The sequence below is a fragment of the Lycium ferocissimum genome, chromosome 1 (assembly GCF_029784015.1).
Source record: "Lycium ferocissimum isolate CSIRO_LF1 chromosome 1, AGI_CSIRO_Lferr_CH_V1, whole genome shotgun sequence".
In the NCBI taxonomy this organism is placed as follows: domain Eukaryota; kingdom Viridiplantae; phylum Streptophyta; class Magnoliopsida; order Solanales; family Solanaceae; genus Lycium; species Lycium ferocissimum.
This window is the reverse complement of record NC_081342.1, coordinates 31,578,696-31,585,479: the sequence shown is the minus strand read 5'-3', so window position 1 is coordinate 31,585,479 and position 6,784 is coordinate 31,578,696.

The window sequence follows — 6,784 nt, the reverse complement described above, 5'->3', positions numbered from 1 at the left end:
GAAATTTCTTTAATTAAGTTTTTTCCTAGATCCCCGCTTTTAGTATGTTCCATAATCCCCAGGGAAATCAGATAATCCTGGAGTACAACATTAACAATCCAAACTAAATGTTGCTTGTTCATTCTGTATTCTACATTGCTCCACTGCCGAGGAGGGCAATCATGATGTTATGAATAGAGTAATCATAAGAATGCTAAGTATCTATCACATGTTTAACATTGTTACTTACTACTTTTGACTTTTTTGGACTTCTCTTCCTCTTTGTTTTTCTGATTCAAACATGCCTTAATTTCTCCATCTTTTGTGAGTTCTTCAAAACAGGTTTCTCTGCACCTTTAACAAATGCAAGAAAAATTGGTTATTGTCAATTTTCAAAGACACTTTCAACTCTTGATGCTAGTAGTCTGACCTCAATTTTTTTTTTTTTTTGAATTTGATGAAGTTAAAAGGAATCGAAAGCTTTGATAACATAATTCTCGTTAAAGACTGCACTCATTGTGAAAGGTACAACGAATATGGGATCGAGAAAACCGAATGCTATTATAGAGTTCTGAAAAAACGGAAAAGAGGAAAAAAAGTAAAGCTGTTATTTTAAGCGAATAAAATGCAACTTAAACGTGTAAAAAGCCTAATCAAAATGACAATATGTTGCAGCAAATAAATATTAAAACTCACAGAGAATATTAATACTAATTCTGAGAAAAGAACGAAAACAAAATAACTTTTGAATGGAAAGTGTGTAATGACCTTCTAATCTTTTGAATTGCAGATATCTAGCTAGTCTCCTTAATTTCTTAAATGTGAATGGAAAACTGGAATAGGAACTATGGTTGATTTATTACTTTTATAACTTTCAACTGAACGACTATGTGATCAATTCAACGACTTTGAAATATCGAAGTACCATTTTATTTGAAAAATAAAGACAACTTTATCCTCATATTTAACAACGGAAAATTAGAAGATATATATATATATATATATATATATATATATAAGGAAAATAGGCTTTCTGGAAGGTAAAGGAAAATAGGCTTTCTGGAAGCTTCTTTCATGAATTCAAAATTAAAAAATACTGAAAAGGATCAAATATGTCGTCGAACTATCGGAAATGGCGCATTTATGTCTCTCGCCAATATTTTGGCTCATTTATGCCATCGCCATTACCATAATGTCTCATCCATGCCACTTTTCATTAACGCCGATTTTACAATACCAGATATGACACATGACCTCCAATTAGAAGTCCACGTCATTTAATTAAACCAACACAAATTAAATCCTAAATTAATGGGTCGGTTTTAGTTTAATTTATGATTTAATTTGTGCTGGTTTAATTAAATGAGGTGGACCTCTCATTGGAGGCCACGTCTTATAAATGGTATTGTAAAACTGGCGCTAATGAAAAATAACATGGATGAGCAATTTTGGTAACGGCGATGGCATAAATAAGCCAAACTATTGATGAGTGGCATAAATGAGTCATTTCCGATAGTTCGATGGCATATTTGAGCCTTTTTTTCATAAAAAAATATAATCTTTTTGCTACCTTTGTTTTTTCCTTTTTCAATATTACTCCATCTGTCTCAATTTATGTGGCACTTTTCGCTTCCCGAGATTCAAATTACATAGACTTTGACCATCATTTTAAGATATAGTTTTTCATCAAATTGATATGAGAAAAGTTGCAATTTATAGTACTTTTCATGTAGTTTTCAAATATATAAATTTTAATGTGAAATATCGAGTTAATCTAATCCAATTTAGCTTCAAAGTTTAGTTAAATTGACTCTCGAAAAGCGACATAAATTGGGACGGAGGTAGTAGATTACATCTGGTTAGAACTTTTATTTCATAAAGAAATATTTCAACTCGTGGACTGAGATATTAGAATATAACTGTGAAATATGACTTAAACAACTTGAACATAGATGATGTCTAGACAAACTATTAGCATAGCAGGTGATGAATATAGTTAATTTAGAATATATGTCAATCGAAAGTATTCTGTTTCATTCATCTTCGGATCATAAGAGGCCAAAAATCATTTAATAAAAAAAACAAACAAACAAAAATTCTGAATGTGCAGGTAAACTTCAAAAACTACCTCATGTGGCACATAAGGAGATCAGATGGCTTTTTTCAGAAAAATTGTTGTTGAAATTGATCACAACTCTTCTTTCTGCCATCAGAAATTGATGGTTGAATCATATTTTCACACCAGCTGGCAGCCTCGATTCTTCAGAATTTGCGACCATAGATTCCCTCCTCCAGCTATCTTTAACTTCCATATTCTTCAACAAATATTTTATGCTTGAAAAGATTGAAATAAACTAAATATGCAGCAACATATGGAATTCATTTTTCATATCACCAATACCTTATTGTATGGGCAATAAGACTTGTTCCAACTCCTAAACGAAGTCTTCATACATATTTTCCAATTTTCCTCATACATTCATTAGTTCATGAATCAGCAGAACCAAATAAAAATAAATGAACTGTTTCATAAAATCTAGAAATATTGTATTGAAAATATCAAATATGAACTATCAATGCATGAACAAAGATGGTAAAAGATGAATCCCAATAAATTTCCACAAGGTACCAGTATACGCTACTGCAAATTATTTGTAGTTGCCCATTTAACTAGTCCATCTTTAGGGAAAATACTATCAATGATATGGGGAACTTTTCGATTGCAAAGACAATTGCATCCACATGTTCAATATGACCACAAACAGTACTACACTTGCAAGCGACATGTTTAATACTAAATATTTACATAAAGATTTTAAATGCTCAGCTTTATCACATGTATATGGGTCTGAAATTTAATATTGTATATGAAATGGTGAGTTTACTAAATTATGGTTTTTGATTCAAAATACATATGTTCTCAAGGACTTGTCCCAACTCCTAAAGGAGGTCTATCAGACTCGCTAAAAGAAAGTACAATATTATACTACCTCTACACTTATAAACACAGGTAATATATTGAAGAAGGGACTGCTTCTATTTCCTTGTCAAAATAATGTACAGGCTATACACATATATAAATATACTCTTAGGTTGCAGAGTCCTATTTGCACAAGAATTCTATCCGCTATTACTTGGAGTCCTACTTGACTTGCGACATGTATCGGGTGTCCTAATAACACTCAACTGATAAATCCATGTGCTCCCCTTTTCAACATCAATGCTTTTGATTTTGCCATGTTAGGATGCTCTCAGCAATTCGTTTGACCAGCAGATTACTGCAAATATAAGTCAATTTCTAGCCATAAGGAATAATAAATTGCAGCGGAGTAACTATTTTAAGTTCTACTTCTGTAGCAACTCATTTTATTCACCTATTAATAGATAGAGGTTAAGTAAGAAAAAAACTCTTTCACTTTTCAAGACAGTCGGTGATCCATTTTTCGGCATTATCTGTATAACTACGGTTTGATTTTGAAGTTCACTGCCCATAGCTAAATGTTTTTTAACAATTTATTTGTTTTGCTTTATCTAAATCTCTACTCTATTGGGGCGGGTAGGGAAATGTGGATGACGGAGTGGGGTTGGTTTAGGAATAAGAAGTTATTTTTTTTTATTTTAAAAACTGAATTTTGAAAATATATGCACGGTTATGTACCCTTTTTTTAGGGAAGTTTTTCAATTTCAAAAGTTATCAATTTAAAGTTCAGAAGTTTTATTAGTTAGAAAAGTAATTTGTTTTGTCTTAATAATGCCACTTGGTTTTTTCTTTTTACGCCACTTGGCTTAAGGAGAGGACTTTTTCCTCAGCTTTTAATAATATATAGATATAGATTATTATATCCTTGAATGTTTTAACATTGATTAGTTGAATGATAATTGGTTAAGGAGATGGTTTGCCCATTAGGAGAATTAGTGTGGGTGTCACTCACGGTTATTTGTGTCACGACCCAATCTAGCCAAGTCGCGAGGGCACTTACCTTTCCAATCTCGGTAAGCGAATCCTCAACCCAACGATAGTAAAAACGTAAATAGATAATTAAATAAGCGGAAGAGAATAAATCACGTAAGTCTGACGATAATAATATAGAAAAGTGCGGAAATAAGAAAATACACCCAGAGTCTGGTCTAATCTATACAAGAGCATCTAGGTGGAAATATACAAGTCTGGAATATCAATAATACATCAAATCTTAATATGTCTCAGAATGGAAAATAAGACATAGATAAAGGAGAATCTTAAAGGCAGCGGACGTGTCTTGCTCACCCTGTAGACTCTAAGCAACTCTCGGAGCGACTATCAGCCACGAGAAACAGAAGTAGATCCAACCTAGAAGTCTGCATTCATAAAAGAATGCAGCAAGTGCAGGTCAATAGAAAACCACAGTACTGGTAGGTATCTATTACACCCCGTAGTTTCGTACGTGGAAATTTATAAGTGTTGGACGTTCTAAGTATAGATACTGGAGCTCCCTTCAAGGATATATGACATTATGCGAACTAATCCTATGGTCATGACGGTTTACGATCGTATAATAAGCTATGGGAAACTCCGAGACCAAGCAAATCGAAGAAAATAAGTTTGCCGAAAACTTAGAAAAAGTTGACAGAATTTTGGATAGAATTTTAGGTCAACTTTGGAGGGGTATATCTCCTAGTATATTAAGAGTTTTAAGGTGTTTCAAAAGCGTAAAATGAAGTTCGTCGAGTCTAGTTTCCAACGCAACAAATCGCTCGTCGATACGATATCGAAGTAGATAATTATGGACGTTACAAGTTCAGCTGACCGAGCAGAAACGCGTGCTACAGTATTACTACAGTACCGAATTGCCACAGTGACCCGACCCGAATTTGAACTAATATAAAAGGGGCTTACTCCCTCTTTTTCAGCCAAAAACCTCTACCAAAGTGTTCCAAAATCCTCTAGAAATTTCCCCAACTTCCATACCCAAATTTCAAGCCTAAATCAACAATAATTCCCGAATTCCGGTTCAGACCACGTATAGTTGCGAGTATAGTATTGTATAGCGACGCGTGTGGTTCAAGTTTAAGGTGAATAAAGTGAAGTTCTTCTACTATATGGTATGTTCTTGCTATTATTTACATGATTAAGATGATATAAAGGTTTAGCAATTCTTGGAAAAAGGAGAAAAATCATAAAGGGTTGAATATAATTCTTTGATTATGGTATTATGGATGTTGTTATGGTTGGTTTGAATATTGGAGAAACGTTGTGTGGGATGTTTTATGGAATATATTGGTATTTATATGGTTGTTGATGTTGTTGGTATTGTTTGGGAGTTGTTTTGGTATTTGGAGGAGGTAAAGAATATAGGGGAGATGCTGCCAAAATTTTGGCAGATTGTAGAAAGATTTATTTGAAGGACTAAGACAAGCGTATAAAGGTGAGTCTAACAATAGTATAAATTTTCTTGAATATAGATTTACGAGCCTGGGAGGACAAGTGTTGAGTAGTTAAAGTTAAGGCGACCAAAAAGGTATGTTAAGGCTAAACCCTTTCTTTCTAAAGGCATGATTCTTTTGTTATAAACCTTTGTACCATATCCATAATATCCTTGCCTCCACAAATGCTAGAAGCCTATGAATCTCATGATCCTTACAATATTATTGAGCTTATTCATGATCTTGAGACTATTCTTTGTGATTGATCTCATCTCATGTCCTTCGTTCCTTCGAGGTGAGATATAGCGAAGATAATTATTCTATTTTTAATGCTATCTAAGTTCATGATTCTCGAGACTCCCGTGACATCGTCGACTTCACCTTAAGATAGTTGATCTTCTAAGGAAGGATATAATGATAATGATAATGGTAATGATGATAACATCGAGTCCCGCAAAGGCCGAGTACAAATAACATCGAGTCCGGCAAGGGCCGAGTATGGGTAACACCGAGTCCCGAAAGGGCCGGGTACGGATATGACAGATGTATGTATAGTAAGTGTATATGAATGCATATGTATGTATGTTGTGTATGGATGTGTATGAAATGTTTTTCTTGTAGACGAGTAGTTTACATGATAGAGATCTTAAGAAGAGTACGAGGTATAATTACTTACTTTATCTTATGTTATCTTCATTCTTCCGAGATCGTACTACTATTCATGCCTTACATACTCGACATTGTTCGTATTGACGTCCCTTACTTTGGATCTTCATGTTACAGTGCGTGAAAATTTTTTTTTGAACCTCTAAGTCATATATATATATATAATAAGGTTATTAAACATTCTTTTGTTACCTTTAAGTCAAATAAAACATGTAATCGTACAAAACTCGTATCCTAGTACAAATTGACTCCCGATTTTTTTTTGACCTCTAAGTCAAGTATACACGTTACTTTAAGTCAAATAAAACATGTAATCGTACAAAACTCGTATCCTAGCAAAGTCTCTAACCTCGAACAAGACATCTTGGCATAGCACATTGACTCGGCGATACTCCAGAACAATTGGAGTTGGCCAACTTCACTGGAACATCTTCGGTCCTGGCTTCTATCCGTCTGGGTGCACCTGCGCGGCATGAACGCAGCCCCCGAAGAATAGGGGTCAGTACGAGCATTGTACTGAGTATGTAAGGCATAGATGATAACATAATTAAATAGACAGGACATGGATAGCATATAATAAGAAGACATGGGAAATAAGAGGAAAAGAATCTGACTGTGTCTGCTTGCCTCTCGAGGCGGAATTATGCACGCTCAGTTTTACCTCAACACTTACATCCATAGCCTGCCTGCATCACATAATATCATTGGCCCCACGTCCGGGACAACATTAACCGAT